Source organism: Myodes glareolus, chromosome 2 (genome assembly GCF_982192425.1).
Source record: "Myodes glareolus chromosome 2, mMyoGla1.1, whole genome shotgun sequence".
Taxonomy (NCBI): domain Eukaryota; kingdom Metazoa; phylum Chordata; class Mammalia; order Rodentia; family Cricetidae; genus Myodes; species Myodes glareolus.
This window is the reverse complement of record NC_142027.1, coordinates 139609950-139632970: the sequence shown is the minus strand read 5'-3', so window position 1 is coordinate 139632970 and position 23021 is coordinate 139609950. Positions and strand designations below refer to the sequence as shown.

The window sequence follows — 23021 nt, the reverse complement described above, 5'->3', positions numbered from 1 at the left end:
CAAAACTAATCATTAAGTCAATATTATTCCTGGAAATGATATCCAATTGGGAATTTCTAAAATTATTCCATAGCTGTTTTATTTTCTCTGACTCAGTACGTAGTTTGAGAAGAGGGGATGAGATTGTAAAAACAGAACAACAGAAAGGGAATCCCAAGCAAGCAAGTGGTGACCATGGTGAAATGTCTTTGAAAGGAGACTTAGATGGCAGGAAACTGACCTTGCTACCTTCCTCCCTCCCTCTCTCAGTCTGGATGAGAGTTTAGGACCACACAGGAGTTAGGTTGGAGTCAGGACCTCTGTAACCCTGGGTGTGAGTGAATCTGGGTCCTCTGAGGGAATACACAGGAACCAGAGATCTCAGTGGGGCCAGGCATGATCTGGGACCTTAGAGAGAGTAGGCCTGTGCCAAGTCCTCTGTGGGTTCAGGGATTGGTCTGGGACATGAAAGGAAATAGGCAGGATCCTGGAACCCCTGTGGATCCAAGGCCTCTGAGGAAGTAAGCAGGTCCTCTATGGGTTCGGGAAACCACCAAACCTGGGATCTCCAAGGCAGTAGACCAGAACCAGAAACCTTTCTAGGTCCAACTCCAACCCAGGGACTTCTGCAGGAGGGATCTAGACCAGGATTTATAGAAACAGATCAAAGCCAGCGGCCTAGGCCAAAATAGGCCTGAGGCAAGAAACTCTACCTTTGACAACAAATTCCATAGGAGAGGAACTGAAAGAGACTCTTAAGACAGAGAGATCCAGAAGAAACAAGCTCCACTGGGAGCAGAAGCCAGGAGCAAATCCAGCCCTGGGAGCCAATCCAGTCCTGGGACTGGTAGACCAGGATTGAGCCAATGACCTGATTCAGAGTCTGTGATCTCCACTGGAACTGGAGTGGGACTGAACCAGTTACCTAAGACACAGAGAGAACAAGCTCCACCAGGAGCAGAAGTCAGGAGAAAACCCAGTCCCAGGACATGGGCAGATCAGGACTGAGCCAGCAACCAGAACCAGAGTCAGTGATCGCCACCACAAGTCCAGCTCCAACCTAGGGACTTCTGCTGAAGGATTTACAGAAACAGATCAAAGCCAGAAGCCTACGCCAAAGTAGGCCTGAGACAGCAAACTTCAAGGGAGCAGACCAAAGTACAGGAGGACTGAGCTACCTCCTGGGACAAATATAACCAATGAGGTAACTAGAACTGGGACACTGACTGTACCATGAGGAAAACCATCTTAGCTTTGGATTCACTGGCACCTAGAAGATTAATCAACAGAATCTCAGACAGACAGCCCCAACCACACCTATTAGAGGAAAAGATGAGTAGTAAAGGTAAGATCACATGCTACACCACAAAGAGAAACACCTACTGGAAGACAGAGCACTCATATACATAAGTAAATAAGCCTCTAAAGAAAGACAAATAAATTAGACCTAAAATTGGAATATATACATCAGGCTAGTAGAGGTCTCATCAAGAAGAAATGAGCTGTACATATCATCTAGTCACAGAAGTGGCATGTCCAATGTCTTTCAGGTTACCCAAAATAAACTAGCCAGGCTGAGGGAATGCCCACTGGGGCTGCAGTTGGAGATAGACTTTCCTGTAGAACAATAGAGGACTGTCCAGCACAGAGGATAGAGAGGCACAGTAGCCAGAATTGACTGACAGCAGTGGTCTAGCTATCGTCCCTACACATGGGCAAAATGAGCAAGTGAACCTATCCTTCATTGTCTTAGTCAGGGTTGCTGTTGCTGTGAAGAGACACCATGACCACAGCAACACTTATAGAGAAAAACATTTATTTGGAGCTGTCTTGCACTTCAGGAATATGCTCACAGACATGGTGCTGGAGATGGAGCAGAAAGTTATACATCTGAATAAACAGGTGACACAAACAACTGTGTGTTACACACTTGTATAGCTTTAGCAACAAAGTCCACAAAGCCTACTTTCACATTGACACACATCTTCAACAAGACCACATCTATTCCAACAAAACCATACCGCCTAATAGTGCCACACCATGTGGGTGCCAATTTCTATCAAACCACCACAATGACCAATCAATATGTCTAGAAGAATTTTGAGGAATTGGCAGAATGATTTTAGAGTTGGTAATTCAACAAAGTCACAAAAACAGGCCAACACAGGTCACATGAGAAGGAACTCACCATACAGCTACACACCAGCCATGCACAGGGAGGAATCCAGATGAGAGCATCACCTTAAAAGCACATCAACAGGAAAATACGCAGATACAGCTGTTCAAACAGTCATCGATTCTGTTACATGCCTTGTCCCTGCTCTCCACAGTGTACATTATCTTTTCTGCAGAAAATTTTTAGAAAACATCTGCAATGGGTAAGACAGATAGCAGAAATCATAACAAGTAGCTAAAATGACAAGGAAAGTCAGTTGATGTAGAAATGGCAGGTTCGTGGATAAAGGACCACACTTTTAAAATTGTCCAACAGAACTCAATCAGCACATCCATTCCATTACTATGTGCAGCAGTGGGAATGCTCATGTCACTGTCTCTTTGCAGGTTTGATGGACCCTGAAAACAGTACAGATTGAAGATAGGGAGATGGCCATCCATGTGCTGCCTGCAGAGAAAGCACGGGGACCTAAAATGAAAACCTAGCATTCATATTATTTAAAAATGGCATGGTTGAGTGAATCTGTTACCCTATATACTTGAAGTTTCTATCTTTCTTCCTTCCTCCTTTCTTTTCTTTCTTTCTTTTTTTCTTTCTCTCTTTCTGTAATTGTCTTCAACTCAATACAAAGTAAGGTCAGCTGGGAAGAGGGAACCTTAGTTGAGAAAATGCCTCCATCAGAGTGGCCTGAAAGGAAATACGTGGCGTGTTTTCTTGATCAGTGCTTGGTTTGGGAAGAAGAGCCCTGTGTGGGTGGTGGCACCCTGTAATGGTCATTTTGGGTGGTATAAGAAAGCAAGCTGGGCAAGCCATGAGGAGCAATCCAGTATGCAGTGTTCCTTCATGACCTCTGCTTCTGTTCCTTCCTCCAGGTTTCTTTCTGAGCTTCTGTCCTGGCTTCCCTTCATGGTAGACATTTATCTGCAATTTGAAAGAAATGTCTGCTTTTCTGAAGTTATATTTGGTCAGTATTCTATCATAGCAAGAAGACAAAGACACCTTACAAGACAGTCGGGCACCAGAGTTTACTGGTCAGACAGTTTTTCCAATGGTGAGCTGTTCAGTGATGGAATGTGGTTCATTGAAACCTAAGAGCAGACAAAACAGCCAATTTTAGTCAGTGCTCAACAAGGACAGAGCTACTGGAAATAATTCCCATGCATACAGACACACATACAGGCACACACACAACATGCATGCATACACATAGCCTACATCCACAAATGCAGAAACATAATTATTAAGGGCAGTTTATATTAGTGGTTCACAAGCAGAGGCCCAGCTAGTACTACACATGTGGTCTCCTGATGGAAAGGACAAGCACATGGCAGTTCTTCAGTCTAGGAACCTGAATATCTCATCAGTCTCTGTCAGTTGCAGGACTCCCAAGTGAGTCCCAGAGAGCTGCTAGACTTCAGTGTGCATTGAAATCCCAAAGCAGGGTCTAACACCAGTGAAGGAATGCCTCAGGAGAGATGGATTTGCTGATGAGAGTGAGGACAAATAGACAAAACTACAGAATCTTCCCTCTTCCATGTTCTTTTCTGTGGGCTGACCCCAGAAGGTGTGTGTAAGATTTAGGGTGGGTCTTGCCACCTCAAGTTACCCAATCAATAAAATCCCTCACCAGTGCCTGAATGCATGCATTAGAGATGTAGTGGAAATGACAACCAAGGTTAACCTCCACAAACCCATACATATGAAATGATAAGAAAATTTTAAAAACAATTTCAAGGTTAAGCAAGGACTCTCCATCTAGGTGCAGACTTGCCCTATCTCTGCCATTAAGGATTGTTCCAGGGTGGCAGGTCAGGGAGTCAGCAAGGAGATCACCTTTAGGAATGTGGGTTCATCTGCTGATCATGCACTTTTCTCTTTCAGGAGGCCACTAGCCCCCTCCCTACCTCTATCCATACCGAGTATGGTCCCTACAAGCCAGCCTTTCTGGCTGAACCATGAGGTTCTGCTGAGTCTGCTTCCTTTCTGAGTGTTGACTTTGTAAGGCACAGCTATCTTCTCCTCCCATCTTCTTCAGGTTGTTGGCCAGAGCTCAGTGACCTTTTAAAGTCCCCCATCTGTTTGGGCTTCCTCTCTTTCTAAAGTTCTATTCACCACCAAACAAACCCATCCCTAGACAGGATGACAAGGAAGTGGGAACTTACCTAGCTGTCCTTTCCCTGCACTTCAGCCATGAGTTGCTCCCCACAGCACAACTGGACCCATGGCTGTATCCCATCAGCAGGTGACCAATACTTAGGAATTCACAAAAGCACAAAGGCAGGCACCCCTCTAGTGCATATCTAGGTGCTTTCCAAAACAGCTGAAGCTGGAACATTAGCCACTTCACAGGGTTTGACCTCGATACGTCCTGAGAGAAGCTGTCCAGCACACTGACTGTAATGAATATTATGGTCAGTAGAGGGCACTGACACTTAAAGAACTTTTTAAAGTCATGCTAACTGCAAGACAGGAAGGAGTCTAATACACCATCAAAAGCACAGGAAAGAAAGAATTCCTAGTTGACTCACACACACACACACACACACACACACACACACACAAATGCCATGCTAATGGACTGGATAGAGGAGCCACTGAGAGGAGTGTCAGGCCAGCCTGCCAAGACAAGTGACAGGCAGCCTACCACCATATAGTAGAGACAGCACAATGAGGACATCATCAGAGATAACTATCCAGACACCTGGGGAACTGCTGCTTATTTTCAAGGGTCACCCAGGTTTTATGTGTTTCTCTTACTTAGTATTATTGCAATAACAGAAAAAGATACATCAGAGCCAGGACTGTATTAAAGATTGTGTATTTCTATGGGTTGTGTTCATCTCCTATGTCCCTCCCCTATTTATCTTAGACTCTTGTTGGGTAAAAGAACCAATGCATGGCCTGCTGTAAAAATTCTTATTGAGACTGATGGGTCATGTTCTTGCTAATTCTTTTTCTATGAGCACCTTCTCTGGGTACCATCCACTCACCATACTGGGCAGAGTTCTGTCAATCTCATCCTGAAGTTTCTTCTGCACATCATGGTGGGTTGCCAGTGTAACATAATAAAGGAAATAAATGTTCCGGTGGGCCTACAACCAGGGAAAATACAAACAACTGATTGGGCTGTGGTCTCAATATCAGATTGAGATCAAAGGAAAAGAACATTGTAGATAATGAAGATCAAAGCAGAACATCCCAGTGGAGATGAGAAGAAATTCAAATGGTGCTCTCAGCTGTCTAGGGAGGAACAGAGGAAAGAGGTCCAGAGTCACTGGGACTGAATTCCACTCTGGTGCCCACCTGTGGCACATCTGTCCAGTTAGATCAGACTCAATCACCACAAATGTGTAGCTCTACCCACCACACCCTGTCCTCATACATACTTATAAGGATAAAGAAATTCATTGGTTAATACTGACTGACAACTTGACAGGATCTAGGATGGCCTAGGAGTCAAGACTGGACATTACCATGTGGGATTATATTCATTGATGTGGGAAGACCCACACCACTAGAAATGAATGAATATATTTTTGAATGACTATTTTAAAATGTCATTTCTTAAAATAGCAAATAAGTAAGGCTTGAAAAACTTTCCCAAACTGGATAATAACTAGAAATATGAAATAAATATGAGAACTTTAAAATCCTTGTTTATAATACTAAATATAAATCCTTATTTATAATACTAATAGTAGTTGTGTCACAGACCTAGTATGGACAATGTTATAAAACCAGGGGCCTGAAAAATAAAGAAGAGCAGGGCATATAGTTTGCAAGATGCTATTTACACAGAGCAGAATAAATTGCAGACTAAACTGTTAATCACAGTTCAATCACTCACTCCCAGAGATCACCCCCACTGCTGGAGAGTGCTCTTCCTGTTTGGAGCCCAGATGCAAATTCTCAGGTAGAAATCCAGAATCAGAGGGATTGGAAGGGACTGAGAATCAGACAGATGACCTAACACTACTGAAGACACTGAGCACGAAATTGTCTCTGTGACTGTTCTAGAAGCTCTGGTACATTTACACCAGTGGACATCTAGAAAGCTCCAGTGGACACCAAAGATATATCCATGTACACATCTTTCTGGAATTTGGCAGAAATGCTTCCATCCTTTAAACCCACCCCATACATATCTCCTGACAATCTTTTCTTTCTGGGTTCTTTTATGGGATGAAAATCAATTTTTAATAATGAAAACTTTTAGCCAGTCCTCAAAATTAACATAAAAGAAATGATAAATTCTAACTTCATCATTACCACCACTGTGTAACAAGCCCCTTTTATGACACCCATCTACTGTCTCCAAAACATCCAATAGATGCTTTGTCATCTAATTATCTACCAACAGATGAAATTTTAGGCAAATTTATACCAGAAAACTGTTACCTGGGATTTGTCAATCACAGAGCTGAAAATATGGAGAAAGGACAGGTAAAAAAAAAATCATTAACTGGTAGCAGTCTTTTTGCTCTTTTAAAATTTCTATAAAATACACCAATTTGTGAAAGTAAAGAATATAATGACATGTTGGTGTCAACTCACCCAGATGAAAGCTGATGGCAGCTGTTTTTTTAACTAAAGTCCATGTCTCCAAACTTTATCATGTTATCTGGATATCCTAGTAAAGTATCTTTTAATACAACACAAAGGAATGTAATATATCATGATTTTATATTTAAAATGTTTAGCAGGAATGATTCCTCTTTCAATCACATTACACATGGTTTTAAGACAATGGACTCTCTTGTCTTTACTTGACTTTTCATTTCATGTGACTATTTCCCAGAAAAGGAAAAGGTATGTTGAATTCCTTACTTTACTTACCCACAAGAGAACAGTGGAACAGTCTCATTCACTCCAGGCTGTCTTTCCTCCAGCTGTTTCTAGGACTACACAGACCTTTGGCTGAGATGAAACTGGAAGAAGACACCACCAGATGTCACAGGATTTCTATAAAGAAATGGACTTGGTTAGACCCTGCAGCAATTGCAAGGTGTGGGTAGAGCCACTCCCAGCAAGCCCTGCAGAGCTTCACCACAGTCACAGGAGCCAGTAGTCTCCTGGATAAACTCGCCCAGCACATCAGCCTGCCTTTTAACTAACCACTGGTGTGCTGGCTAATGTACAGCTTCAGAGACAGAGCAAGCACACTCAGGATATCTTGGTCAGTAATGGTGGTGGAGTAGAGAAGAGAATGCTGTTTGTTTTATAAACCTGATATCTATCAATTCTGAGTAATAATGGCAATGGCATATATACACCGCACACAATACACATCACTGTGTAAATCTAGTAACACATGCAAAATGGCAGGGGACTTACAATGGATGAATGGAAACTTTCCCTTGTTCCTTAGAGCATTTGACTTCAGCACAACTGCATTTCTTACCCTCACTGTCTCTCCAATTTTTACTGTGTTTTAAGCATGCAGATCACTTGAGGGTAAAATGGGAATTGCGTTTCAAAGTCATTCACACACAGCAGCTACCACTTCAATTTCTCTTCCTTCCCAACCAATGCACTGAACAGCTTGTGTTAGCAAAGACATATTTTTAGTCAATGGTTGTGCCTAATTTTTCTTCTTACTTTACACACTTCATTTTAGGAAAATGAAAAATCCACAATGTGAAATCGAGGGTTAGGTCTTTGGGTGGATTTCTGATCAAAACAGAAAGGTGGGGCCCACTGACTCCTCTCTCCAGGAGCCACTGTCTCACTGCCCCAGATCCTTGTTGGTACTGATTCAGTTGTCTGTTAAGGAAACTGGCATTTTTGCCTAAAAGAAGCAAAATATAACCAGGGAAGGAGGGCAGTGAGAAGAGGAGAAGGAGCAAACTATTCCAAAAAGAATCTCTTTACCTCAACAGGAGAAAATCTAACTTCTTCTTATTCATCATTTTATAAATTAGTAATTTTAAAAAAATCATAATTCAAAGAATTTGCTATTTCAAGAAAGTTTAAGTTTTAAAAAGGCAAATAAATCAGTTAAATCTTGTAAACAATTGTCCATTTTAGTTATACATCTTCAAAATATAGGCATTTCTCTGTATAGTTCATTAGACAGTACAAGGCACACTTCACATATCAGAATCCAGAGGGAAAGAAACCACACAAGGTACCTCCTTCACTCTGCCCACAGGGGTAACCAGGCCCGGGTTCTGGAGTCAGGTGCCCACTTCTGCTCAGCTCCTGGAGATCTGGAATTCCACATCTGTACTCTTCCTATGACCCTGCTCTGTGAAGTGATGTTACCCTTTCTTGACATGGAATCTTCTCATATATTTTCACAAAGCTCCCCCCCAAAAGGCCAATCTTTCCAATTCTTTGTAATGTGCCTTTGAACTACTATACTCTCATTTTTATTAAAAAACACAGTATCTTCTTCAAGTTCAAGTTCTGCCTCCCTCTGAGGAGGATAGGAAAACACCACCCTGTGCCTTTCACAGATAACAGGTCTGGCCTCATTCACATTTAACAGATATCATTTCACAGATAGCAGGAGCCAGGGAGGTGCAGTCCTGCTAAGGTGCTGGAGCAGTGGGCATTGAGTAGTCCAGGGAGCTTGCCTTGCTATGAAAGAATCTTGGGCTGAGGCTACTGAAACCCCTAGGCCTGAGACCACTGGGCCATCTCCATCTGTAGGGTAGGAGTCTGCCCAGCCGTGATTGCACACTAGCAGCAACTCAGGACCCAGTGCTCCCTGCAGGACACCTGACCTGCACCCAGCTCCAAGTCCAGACTCGGTGAGGCTGGCAGGGGGGCTCAAATTTGGTGGAGGAACCAGAGATGAGCTTCATCAGACCCTTCTTTTCTTTCTTAATGTCCTTGTCTGGTTTCACAGCTGAACTGTTCCCACATGCTGCTGCAGCCCTGTCAGGAGATGTATGGAGTCCAGGGAGGATGGTCACTGTTCAACCACCTGTTGTGGTGGTTCTCTGGGCTTTTTGATTCATACATAGTGAAGCACCCTGGGTTAATTTTCAGGAACTCTTTGCCTTTGGAGTCCTGAGTGTTCATCATCAGCTGAAGAAAATCCACTTGTGTCTTGAAGCAGAAAGAGAAAAGTCGATGGCGGACATTAAGAGAAAGAGCAAAAATGACGTGTTCACAGCCTGACACATGATCAAATCATGAGCATTCTGACAGTAACACCACATTTTACCTTCTGATTTGACTCAAGGTGATTTGCTTCATCTGCATTACAAATTCATAGAAAAAGGCCATTAGCTGGTTTAGAAAAATAGGGATACTTAGCATCTCATATAGTGGAGTTAGGAATGAAATCATAACTTACAGAATAAAAAAAGAAAGAGTAATGAAAATCTTCACTGAATTTCTACTCTCCTATTAGATATCAAGTACAACTTCTGCTAAGCCCTGGATCCACTTGTATTTTTATTCAACTCAAAGAAGGTACCAAAGTGATGTTAACAAATAGCTGTCTTTATAATACATCAAAATGTAAACCACTCAAGATATGGGCTGGAGCAATGGTCAAGTGGAGGAGAGCATTTCCTGCTTAAAGGAGACCCAAGGCCCAGGACTTGGCATTGAATGCTTCATAACTCCAACTCCCATGCTAATGGACCCACCTCCCTCTGCTGAACCCTAGAGGCCCGGCACTCACATGGATACACACACATATGCATACATGATTAGAAATAAAACAAAATTTAAAATACTTAAAATAGAAACATTTGTTATTCTTTGATTACTTCATAGATACATGCAATGAAATAACATTATCATCCCACTCCGGCTATTCCCTCTGCAGCTTCTCCTGCATTCCCCTCAGACTTCCCTTTTACAACGTCATGTTGTTTAATAACACTCTTATGTCTTCAGTGCCGCCCCTGTGTGCATAGGTGTGGGACCATCCACCGCAGCATGGGAAATTGAACAGTGACTCTCTTCCCTAAGTCCCTCAGAGAGAGGTGGGACCCAGAGACCATCTCTCACATCTGTAGTGGGAATATTGATTGGCTTGATCTAGAGTAGATTATGTGAGATTGAAGGTGTGATAGCCATTCAAGTCCAGAAGATGATGTTCCACCTCACTTTCCAGCATTTACATTCTCTGCATTCCTCTAAAGATAAAAATAAATTTGATAACAATGCATACTAATTAAGTAAAAGAGGGTCAAAGTTCTAGGTCTAAAACGGGCATGATGAGCACATGCCTGCAATCCCAACATTTTGGCGATAGAGGAAGGTGGATCTCAGTGAACAATTTCAAGAACAGCCGGGGCAACATAGGCCCTATGTCCCAAAAATAAACAAATAAATTAAAGTTTCCAGGAATATACTGCCCAAATAAAGTGAAACTGGGGGAATGTTAAATGTTCATAACCTCAGCTCTCACCATGTAATTTAGAGATTAAGTCACAGTACTTCATAAAATTGTACATTATAAAACTTTAAAACATTACTAAAGGTGTTTATCAGCTGTAGGCGTTCTTTGGTAGAGTTTTTGAGGTCACTTATTTACACTATCATATCATCTGCAAATAACGAAAGTTTAACATCTTCCTTTCCAATTTGGATTCCCTTGATCCCCTTAGGTTGTCTTATTGCTATTGTTAGAACTTCAAGCACTATATTGAAGAGGTATGGAGAGAGTGGACAGCTTTGTCATGTTCCTGATTTTAGTGGAATGGCTTTGAGCTTCTCTCCATTTAATTTGATGTTAGCTGTTGGCTTGCTGTAAATAGCTTTTATTATATTTCAGTATGATCCTTGTATCCCTAATCTCTCCAACACCTTTGTTATAAAGGGTGTTGAATTATGTCAAATACTTTTTCAGCATCTAATGAAATGATCATGTGGGTTTTTTTTCTTTCAGGTTATTTATATGATGGATTAAATTGATAGATTTGTATATGTTGAACTAGCCCTGCATCTCACAGATGAAGCCTACTTGATCATAATGGATAATATTTCTAATGTGTTCTTGGATTCAGTTTGCCAGTATTTTATTGAGAATTTTTGCATCGATGTTCATGAGTGAGATTGGCCTGTAATTCTCTTTCTTGGTTGAGTCTTTATGTGGTTTTGGTATCAGGGTAACTGTAGCTTCATAAAAAGAATTTGGCAATGACTCTTCTATTTCTATATTGTGAAATACATTAAGGAGTATAGGTATTAGCTCTTCTTGGAAGTTCTTGTAGAATTCTGCATTGAAACAATCTGATCCTGGGCTTTTTTTGGTAGGGAGGGTTTTGATAACAGCTTCTATTTCTTTGTGACTAACAGGTCTCTTTAGATTGTCCATCTGGTCTTTATTCAACTTTGGTATTTGGTACTTATCTATAAAGATGTCCATTTCTTTTACATTTTCCAATTTTGTGGCAAATAGGCTTTTGTAGTAAGATCTAATGATTCTCTGATTCTATTATTTATTCCTGATATACTGATGATATGTTCCTTATCCTTTTTTCTTTGGTTTCTCAAGACAGAGTTTCTCTGTAGCTTTGGAGCCTGTCCTGGAACTCGCTCTTTTTAGATCAGGCTGGCCTTGAACTCACAGAGATCCACCTACCTCTGCCTCCCAAGTGCTGGGATTAAAGGTGTGCACCACCTCCTCCCGGTTTATTTTATAATTACTGTATTATATAATGTATATGATTGAGCCTGCCACACCATGTGTGGAGGTCAGAGGTCAACTTTCAGGAGTCAGCTCTTTCCTTCCACTGTGAGTGCCAGTGATAAAACCCAGGACCTCAGGCTTGCATGAAAAGTAGTTTTACCTGCTAAGTCATGTCCTCACAGTGATGATATATTCTTGTTGCATTTTTAAATTGGTGAGAAAACCATTAGGAACAATTCCATTAGAAAGGAGGAGTTGCTATTCTGATGCTTGAACAGCATCAGAGACATGTGACATACATGAAACATGAAAGTGTGACAGTGGCCTTTGCTACACAGTTCCTAATACATGGGTGCCCCCAGACTAATAGATATGAGCAGAACTCTTAACTGTAGTTAAGAAAAATAACAAATTAAAGTCCTGAAGTCAAGATTAACTAAAAGCAGTAGTTCACTAGGGTGAAAGGTGGGAGGTTTACAGGCTTGATCTAGAGGAAGACTACACGTGGTTACTTCTGTGTGTCTTACATCTTCCCTACTTCTCCTGAATCACAAACCATCTAAAACCTTCTCATCCTCAGCATTAAGAGTTTTAAGAACTTCAGTTCCTAGGTACTTGAGAAATGTCTGTGTAAAGCTGAATATGCACAGACTTAAAGTTCAAAGTAATTGAACTCTTGGCCAATGAATAATTAAGCCTTCTCTTTATAAAAGTAAAGTTCCAGCTCCTTAACAAATAAGTTAAGTAATTTCACTATATTTTTTTCTTTTGATTTCATAGATAGTCCTTTCATTTTCTGATTTAGAATGTCTGGAAAAAGAATCCAATGACAAGGATGAGAAAAAAGTGAGATAAAATCTAGCTGCTGTGAAAGCAAAGAAAGAACTGATTCTCACAGGAAAGAGGTAATCCAATGTAAAGCAAAAGGCTTTAGAATCCTGTGCTGAGAAAAATCAAGTGTTTCTGTGCATGAAAACCCCTCTCCGTGTTTACAGAAGGCCCAGAGAATAAGGGAAAAACTTGAACGTCTGGTCAGAAAAGGATGCCTGTCTGCTTCTGTGAAGGAGTTCATCCAAGGAACTGAAAACTATAAGGTATCTCAACAACAAAGGTTCGTGGTTTGTGTGTTTGTTCATCCACCCCACTTCTGCTCCTGCTCTGGGCTGTCAGGATAATCAAGGCTCCCTTGTCTTTGTCCTGAAGTCCTAATTGATCAGTGACCCATTTATGCAGTGATATTAAGATCTTTGAACTCTGAAGATTCTCCCTTCTTCCTGTGGCATATAACAGGCTAGGTTTAACAGTTGGAAGCTGCACCAAGATGCCCCATTGAGGATCAGAATCAAGATGTCCAATAGGCAAAGTCAGAGTCCTCTGGACGTTGTTAAGGTTTTGGTGCCAGGGTTTGGTCTCAATAAGGAGGCCAGACAGGGTAGCGCTCCTTGAGTCCAGTGAAAAGGAGGGAAACCTCTCTTGCCCCAGGGGGTCCTAGTTGTTGTGTGAGAGACTACATCTGTCCCAGGAGGGGCAATGTCCAGGGATCAGTGTTCCAGGTGGAGCAGGATCTCAGGGTTCCCTGGCTTAGACCTGGATCCCAGGTCATAAGAACAGGGATCCTGTTTTTATTGAATGATGTCTTATTTGTCAGTCTTTTCTCTTTGTCTATTGTTGTCTCATCTGTCTTATTTGTTCATTTGCATCTCTGTTGTCTGCACTCAGTTTCTCTTTCTCATTGTTCTGTTGATATTGCTTTTCTCTGTTGGTCTCTGTCTTGTATTATAGTTTGAGATTATGGGGCAAAATACCTCAACTTCTCTTAAGCCCCTTATCAAGTCTTATTTTGATACTGAAAGAGCTTTAATTCAGAAATTGTTATTTTAATTATAAACAGATAAAGATGATTAAGCCTTGAGATGACCAAAACTATACATATAAATCATGCTAAGTACTACTGTAATCAAGTACAGGAAAAATTTATTTAACCTCTCAAATGTTTTCAAGGTATACCTTATAACAAATAACTAAGAATAAATGAAGGTGTTTTGACTCAGGTCCTCAAACTGTCAGAGATTTGCTGAATGTGGAATTTTTTTTTAAAGTAAATTTTATTAAATTATAAAAGTTTCCATTTCCACCCCTCTTCCCAACACCCTCCCACTCCCCCCACTCCCTCTCCTCCTCCCTCTTCCTCCCTTAGGGAAGTCAGGGTTTCCTGCCCTGTGGGAAGTTCAAGTTCCTCCCCCCTCCCTCCAGGTCCAGGAAGGTGAGTATCCAAACAGACTGGATCCCCAAAATCCAGTATATGCAGAGGAAACAAGTCCCAGTATCATAGTCAATGGCTTTTCAGAAAGACTTCGGGCCAGCCACATTCAGAGAATCTGGCCAAATTCCGAGAATCTAGTTAGATCACGTCCTCGTTCAGTCCCAGTCCAACTGGCCTTGGTAAACTCTCATTAGATCCGTTCCCTTGTATCAGTGGGTGATAGCATCCCTTGCAGTCCTGATTTCCTTTTTCATGTTCTTCCTCCATCTGCTCCTCATTTGGACCTTGGGGGGCTCAGTCCGGTGCTCCAATGTGGGTCTCCGTCTGTATCGCCGTCCTTCGCCAGATGAAGGATCTATGGTGATAAGCAAAATATACATCAGTATGGTTATGGGCCACGGCCGGTTCAGGCACCCTCTCCTCTGTCCAGAGAACAATCTGGGGTATCTCTCCTTGGACCTGGGATCCCATATATAATCAAGTCTCCTGTAAACCCTAAAATGACTCCCTTAGTTGAAATATATTCTTCCCTGATCCCATATTCATCCTTCTTCCCTCCCCCCATCCCAGTTATATTGTTATGCTAATATTTCAAAGATACAGAATTTTAGCATTGGTCAGCAGAGTTCTGATAACCTAGTAGAGCGTTGACTACTTGTTTTTCAGTCATAAGCTCAAGATTTTAAATTTCCTTTCATTGTCTCTAAATGTAGAATTAAAGGTGTTTTTCATCAGGCTAATCTATCGAGGCTTTTTCTGGGGTTAAGTCCCATTAAACTTCTAAGGATCCAGCTAAGATTTTTTTAAATTGGGCAATAACCTGGCTAATTGAAAGGAACGAAAACAAAATAAATCAACTCAGTACATTGCCTCTGCCTGATCTTTATTTTTTTCAAAAAAGCAGAAAAAAGAGAAGGGCAAATATCCTCCAAGGTTTACATTTTATGGATGTGGTTAAAAAAAATTCCAGGGGCTGGAGACATGGCTCAGTGTTTTAAGAGCATTGGCTGCTCTTCCAACGGTCCTGAGTTCAATTCCCAACAACCGCATGGTGGTTCACAACCATCTGTAAGGAGATCTGATGCCCTCTTCTGGCCTGCAGGTGCACATGCAGATAGAATACTGAGAATACTGTATACATAATAAATAAATAAATAAATCTTTTTTAAAAAAAGAAAAATTCCATATGCAAACCAGTGATATCAATATGCAATTCAGAATCACACAGACATGCACACATTCAATGGGAGAGCATGCCAAAGGAGTGCTCCTGAAAAAGGTGACACTATCCTGGATGAGCCAGTGTCCAAGGGGAAATACTTGCTGTTCAAAACCATTAGATAAACTTACTAAAGGTCCAAAAGAAAGATGCGTTTTTCTGGAAAGGGTGTCTCCCTATCTTTTTGAAATTCCTACTTGGTCTATTAGCAGAGGTAACTGTGGAGACACTGACTTTATGTAAATTTGACTATTGGAACAAAGAGTGAATGTTCTCTCTCTACCACCTCCTGGAAGGTCATTCTGTTGTCTGTGCAGGAGGAAGTTACACGGCTGAGGTGTTTCAGGAATGAATCCCATCTTGAAGGGAGAAATGCCATGATTTCACAAGATTTTTTCAGAAATGACAGTGACTTATCCAAAAGACAAGTGTTCCTGCAGCTCTGCAACAAATTCCCCATAAGTTGTACACTTGTGGGTCTAAGAATTTCTCAGCTGTACACTACTGTATAATAAATGTGGCTCCAACACTAACCCAAAGCCACACTCTTGCTATGTCTCCTGATAAACCAATTACCTTTTGCTATGTCCCTTGACAAACTTAAAGGTGTTTTGCAACAAGCTAACCCAAAGTCATACTTTTGTTATGTCCCCAAATCTATCCCAGCTGCTTACAAGCACCTGTTAACTGCTTTTTCTACAATGCAGATTTCAATGCAATGAAAAGGCTACTAGAACGTTTATCTCCTTTGATAAACTAAAAATTCATGAGAGATTAGGGGAGTCCAGAAGGTCACAAGGCTTGAATCCATCTGTCACAGCTCAAAGACTTAAGATAAGTAAAAGTCCTGAAACATATAAGGTTCTCTTTTAAACTCCAAAATTTTTAACTTGTCTTTGGTCTGTGTTTGTCTTACCAGATTTAAAAGACATCACCCAGGGAGCTCCTGCAGACTACTGAGCTCTGAACTTGCTGAAAGCTGACATGAACCAGTCCAGCTGATGTGATTGCTCTCTGTCCCTTCACCTGGAACAGCTAATCAGATGCATCTGATAAATGCCCCATTGCCCAGTCTTTGACAACCATTACCCTGATTTGAGCTGAAAGTGGCTACAGAAAAGAGTATATTGTCCCTGCCCCCTCAATAGCCTGAGAATGCTAGATCATAGACAAGTTTCCTTTGGGGGACACCTATTGCTTGCATGTCATTCAATCTGGAATACTCCAGTAGAAGGAGGATAGGGAAAAAAAACAAAGGTGACCTTCACTAAGTTAACCCTAGAGACTGATGAGGACTGGATCACACTCTTTCCCTTTGCCCTCCTCCAGGTCAGCAATGCCCCTTACATGGAGAGTCTATGCTGTGCCAGCATGGCAACTGTAGTTCTTCTGGGTGAGGGACATCGGGATTAACACAGAACATAACTTCAGGTTCTGCAGACAAGCCTTTATTCCACTTTCTTACACAGTATACATAGCTCATAGAAGTGGAGGCCAAGCCAGCAAAAGCAGGAGTCTCATCACCATAACTCACATGGCTTAGGGGTAAACATCCTTAGAAACATTGCTGAAAACAACAGATTGTTCTGTTTTTGTTCCTGTTTTTGGAACAACCAACCACAAGAGTGCAAGACAGATCAAGTGGGGGTGCAAAGGCCTGTCCTCAAGGGACCAATCAATTTCCCCCTTTTTATTTTAAAAGCACGAGAGCCTCTGTCTTAGGACTTCCCCGGATAGAGACTCTTACCCGGGTACAGGCGGCCTTAATCCTTGTCTTAGGTGAGCTCTCTATACCAGGACAGTTGCCCATTGTAGGGATCCCTCATGACTTCTGAAGAATCTGCAGCCAGACTTGGGGCACTTCCTGATTCCCGGAAGACAGCCCGAGCAACACTTGCTGAGTGACAATGTGCTATACGTGGGGTTGCCACATAAAGCGGTAGAGAATCCAAAAACAGATAACACCAATAGCAATATCAGCACAAGTGAGAGCATTCCAGACAATCACTGGACCCAGCCCCCAAGCTGAATGATGGCATTCCACCAACTGGATCCAGAAACAGCAGGGACCTACGTGCTATTAATACTAACAATATGATGAGCTGTCTGCAGGATAAAATTCAAAAAGGAGGAATTCCAAGGGTCATCCAAACATGCATTTAATTGTTCAACCACATTAGAAGCACCCACAACATCAGCAGGTAAAACGCAAGCTGCACTACAAAAATGAGAACCAGACACCTGCCGCAAGAGCCAAAGGGAATCTACCCGCTCCTGCAAAAGCGCAGTCCATTGATCCAAATTCAAAAGTCCAAATCCAATGTGAGAGTCCAGAGCACTCCTTGTCTGCAGGACCCTACCAACCTCCCCAGACAGCACAGTCTCTGCAGTCACAGCTGTCTGTGAAATGGTAACTCCAGCAACCTTAGCTGCAGTGCCAGTGAGAGCAATAGCAGCAACAATTGCAGCTGTTATCCCAAAGTCTCGCCACTGTCCATAAAGGATGACATTCTGATGTTCTTTAGACACCAGCACTGGAAGAGGAATCACAGCAGGCACTCGAACAACAGAAGCTCCATCAGAACCATTCCAGCAACTACTCAGCTTGCAGATCATGGAAGGACAATTAAGAATATCACCCTCCACAGTGCCATTCCACAATACAAAGAAAAATGGGGCAAGAACCCAAACAAAGGATCGAATAGTCATATTGCATCCAGCAATACAATTTTTCTTTAGCGAGGTTTCAACAAGTTCTGTTTGGTTAAAACTGGCAGTGGAATTAAAAACAATTACTCATACCTGGGAAAGGTGGAATTTTTCAATGTAGGCCTATGGCCATACCACCACATGTCTTTCCTACCTTTTACCAAATCAGGCTCTTGAGAGATACATTCTCCCCACATAACTGTAGAGTGGAGATTAAAATCTCTATCAAATCCTTTTTCAGGATGGGATGCAGTATATCTCTACATCCTATCATCCTACCATGAGTATGATTTGCAGTCCTGAGGTGTGCTGAGGCACATGGATGTATGGGAAGTGATGCTTGCAGTGCTTAATCTCTGCCCCGTTCACAGAATCCCAGCCTGTGAGCTCGTCACCCCAGATAAACCAAAGAACCTCAGAAAAGGGCTGTAGTGTTAACTAAGTGAAGCCTCCTTAACAGGTGATGTCAACATCTACAACAAGCCTGACCCCCAAGTCTACAGAAGACTCATCAGTGAATGCACCTCCCTGGGGAAGGAAAGCGAGTTCTCCACCAGCATCACAGAGCTCCAGAGTAACTTCCTGAAGGATCGTCCACCCAAGCTGAAGAATCTCATCGACCCGGTCAAGCACAGGTACCAACTGGTATGGCGTCTAGTCCAGCAACTGTGGGTCCTGTTTATACATGAGTGGAAACTTTGCCAGGGAAAAGCAGGGATATTCTAGTTTGCTTTATATTGACATGATATTTTATCACATGACCAAACATCTCTTGGTTAAAAAAAAAGTCTTAATCGGTTGCACATCCCAGTCACAGTCCATCACTGAGGAAGTCAGGGCAATAACTGAAGCAGAGACCATGGAGAAATTCTGCTCACTGGCTTGCTATCCATGACTCACGCAGCTTACATTTATGTACACTCCAAGGTCATCTGCCCAGACACCAGTCACAGTGGGCTGCCCCTCTCTCGTTAATCATGATCAATAAAATGCCCCACAGGGAAGTTTGAGAGAAGCATTTTCTCATTTGTGAGTCCATCTTCTCTAGATGACTCTACCTTATGTCAGGTTCACAAAAAGAAAAAAAAGAAACACAAGGGGTGAGGAAATAGAAAATGAGAAGGAAAAGAGGGGAAAGAGAAGCAGAAGGGGAGGATTTGAGAGAAGAGAAGGTAACAGAAGACAGCAAGGAAAAGGTGATGCTGTAGGAGGGAGAAGGGAGGGGGAGGGAAGCTGGAGGAAGGAGGACTTTCCAAGCTTGTTCCAGAAGGTGTCTTCTAGTCCACTTTCCAGTTAGCCTACTCTCTCTTCAGCCATGTCTGATTCACTGCTTCCTGGTTGCTATATCATTTGTGTCTGGATTTTTGATTCCTTCTGGGGCGAAGCCTGTCACATTCTCTGGTTTCTATTTTCATGTCATTTCAAGCTATTAGCTCTTTAAACAGGCCTTCTCCTGTTCTTTTCTGGACCTTTAAAAATGTTTGTATATTTCTGTCTATATACCTGTTCTAGGGAGTGCATGTGTCTGTGTTTATATGTGTGTGCACATACATGTAGAGGTCAGGAAGTGAATCACTCTTCATTTTGTAAATCCACTCAGGACCTCAGATTTGAAACCACAGAGTGCTAAATCAACAATTCTGAGCAGTTGTACAGTCCTGGGAACCCCATCTCCTCTGGCTAAAGCTGAGATTACGATTCACTCCTCTCATCAGCCTGTGTGTGCTGGGATCTGAACTCCCTGACTTGACTGGGGGCACTTTACCAACTGGGCCCTCTCCCTATCTCCTCCCCTGTTATTTCAGAGCCTGTGATAAAACCATAAATAGTGAGCATCATGACTATCCTGCTCTGACTCTCCCTTCCTGACTGTCAATCACTGTGTCATGATTCCTCCTATACCTGTTGGTAAATGCTCAGTGTGGACCACACAGTCTCCATCTCAACCACTCATAGCATGGGAACATCCATACACTAAATCTACATGAACAGGCCACACACAACAGCTGAAAACCCTGTTTTTCTCATTGCCATTTTTTTTCACAGTGTAAGGAGTAGCTGGGTGAGCCACTGCCACCACAGTATGCCCTAGAGCTGCTGGAAGTCTATGCCTGGGAACATGGGAATGTAGTCACTGAGTTCAATACAGCCCAGGGCTTCTGGACAGTTTTGGAACTGATCACAAAACACAAGCAGCTTCAAATCCATTGGACAGTTTATTATGACTTTCAAGACCAGGAGATCTCAACCTACTTGCTGAGTCGGCTCACAAGAGCCAGGTAGCCTGTCCTCTCATGACTCAACCTCCCCACCAGGGAGGACCATGCTGTAGTAGTGTGGAAATGGGGAGGTGGGAGCTCCGTGTCAATGGAGCATCCTGTCCTGTCCTTTTGTCACCTGATTGACATGAGGACCTGCAGCCCTGGGAGGCAGAGGTGGGCTTTCCTGTCTGCAGATGAGGAGACTAAAACTCTGACCTTGTCTAGCCCCAAACAGCAGAGGGAGGGGGTACTTGGAGTGGGCACTGAGGTGCTCCTGCAGTGATGTAGGTGTTCTGTTTGGTGGAAAAAAAAGGTCTCTTTAGGATGAATTTTGGCTTGCAGCCATACAGGAGCCAGTTTTGGTTAGCAAAAGGCCTTTTTATTGTATAAGTTGCATCTTGGCAAGTTAATTCCTGCATGCCAAACCCTCTTCTCTGAAGCTCCCTGAGGGAAATATATGTCAAAGCAATTCTGGAGACCAGTTCTGGTATTCCATTTTTTTTTCACAAGTAAGTTTTTCAGAGGCTTTGAACTCTTCTGGCAGAACTCAGATAAGATTCAAACACTTCAAACAAAAGATAATATCATGAAAGACAGTTCAAAGCCCAGGTATTAACCCTCCTGAATTCCAACCAGCTGCAAAGGTCTATGGGATCTCAGGCCACACAGTAACTGAAGCCATAAGGACTGGGAGACTGTGAAAAATATGGTACATGTGCCATCTGGGTGGTGACATGTCTTGACCCTGTATTGTGTTCAGCCCTCATATCTCATACTTTGACCCTCTCAGGTTGAACTCTCTTTATGCTGTGTGACAGGGACTCAGGACAAACTTTGGACAGTGCTTCTCTGTTGAGCTTCTCTCTGTTCGTGTGCAGTGGTACCTGGGGCACTGGCCAGCCGGTCAGTTCCCTCTCTGAATGTTGCTTTGCAGGCCTGTGATCCTGGACCCAGCTGACCCAACAAGGAATGTGGTTGGATTGAATCCAGCAGGCTGGTGGCAGCTGGCAGGAGAGGCTACAGTCTGGCTGCAATACCCATGCACTAAAAATTGGGATACTTCCCGAGTGCACTCCTGGGATGTGCCGGTAAGAATTTGTCGTCATTCTGTCCCCTTGACCACAACTTTGGTCAATTCATCTACTGGGAGAATATTCAAACCAAAAATACTGTCTTTCCAAAGGTGACCAGGCTTGTAGGTTGTCCTGCCACACTGCTTGCTTTACAGTCATTCTTGGTCTCAGGGATTGTCCCACCACCCCTGCAGAGTTCCTGTCACTCAGCCTCCTAAGGAATGACTGCTTTGAGTGTCTGCTTTGTGTTCAGGCTCCGTCCTGCATTCTTTATCATACAGTAGCTCACAGGATCCACACACATGCTTGTCTTATGTTCTTTATCATACAGTAGCTCACAGGATCCATACACATGCTCGTCTTGTGTTCTTTATCATACGGTAGCTCACAGGATCCACATATATGCCAGTCTTGTGTTCTTTATCATACAGTAGCTCATTGGATCACCACTAGGGCTCTATAAGTTGTGCTTAATAACATCCTTCTCTCTCTCTCTGATGATATGAGTAGGCTCGATCAATAACACACTGTCACATAAGCAAGGATAAGGAGCCTAATATCATCACCAGAACCACGTAAATGAGTCGGAAAAGGAGATGTGCACTTGCCATGCCAAAGTGTGGACAATGAGGTGCCTGCACTGGCCAGCAAGGGAGCATAGTCTCCTTGGTGAATTCCAATACAATGCAACCCAAACATCAAGGAGACAGCACTTGAGGAGGATGGCATTCTCGGTTGATTGCACACACACACAAACATGTATGTGTGTGCAAATACACAAGCACACAGAAACACACACACATACATGCACACACACACACACAAGAGGCCAGTAGGATGAGAGAGCTGAAGCCACTGACTCAAGGACTGTCAACTAAGGAGATGTGGGGCTGGGATTCCCATGGACTCTGAAGTAAGTGCTCAGGACCACAAAGCGGGTTATCTTTCCTGTCTCATTGTCATGTAACCCATGGAACTCAGCACGCCTGTGTCACAGTCACAGGTGCCACAGAGGGACCTACACTTGAACCTTTCCTCTCCTGGGGCAGGGCTTTTCTGATGCTAAGGAAACAGATGATGTCATGCATGGCCTCAGGATTGAGCCTAGAATGGGTGCAGGGAAGTGGGAAACAAACCTCAGAAGGTCAGGAAGAAAAGGAGACACCTGTGGCTGCTATGACCTTTAGGATTGTCACACAGCAGAAAGGTGGCTTGACTCGCTCTCCCATTTTGGCAGATCTGTTACTGAATGAGGGGAACTCAGGTAGGGCTATGTACACTCTCAACAGGCTAAGTCCCCACATCCCCAAAAGTTCTAACTGCCATCTTCACAGCATGGTGATATGCTGTCCCTTTCTCTTAGAGGCTCCAGGTGGCCCATAGTGCCCACCCTCAGGCTCATTTGCATACCCTTCTAAGTCGCAATGCGGGCTCATGACATGATCGTGTGTTTTCTGTTACAGACCGAAGTTCCTGTGCCACAATAACAGGTTAGCTATTTTTCTTTGTTGTTTTGGTTTGTCTTGATGTGACCTTATGCTTATGTAGTCCTAGGTGGCCTGGTCATTGCCATCCTTCTGCCTTAGTAATGAGATAATTGTGGACCTGATGTTTTCTGCCTTCCCTCCATCCTCAGGCAGACAAGAACTGGAATTGTGTCCTCCTGTGAGTGCAGCAGCATCTGCCCAGAAGAGTCCAGTGTCAGGGGATGTGCTCCTTTGCTGCAAGGCCTTGACCAGAGAG

General features: G+C 42.9%; 1 pseudogene; it reads left to right on the top strand.

The window, feature by feature from the left end:
• LOC125393163 (2'-5'-oligoadenylate synthase 1A-like) overlaps positions 1-22765 on the top strand; it is a 210623-nt pseudogene extending 187858 nt beyond the window's left edge.
• The last annotated feature ends 256 nt before the right edge of the window (positions 22766-23021 follow it).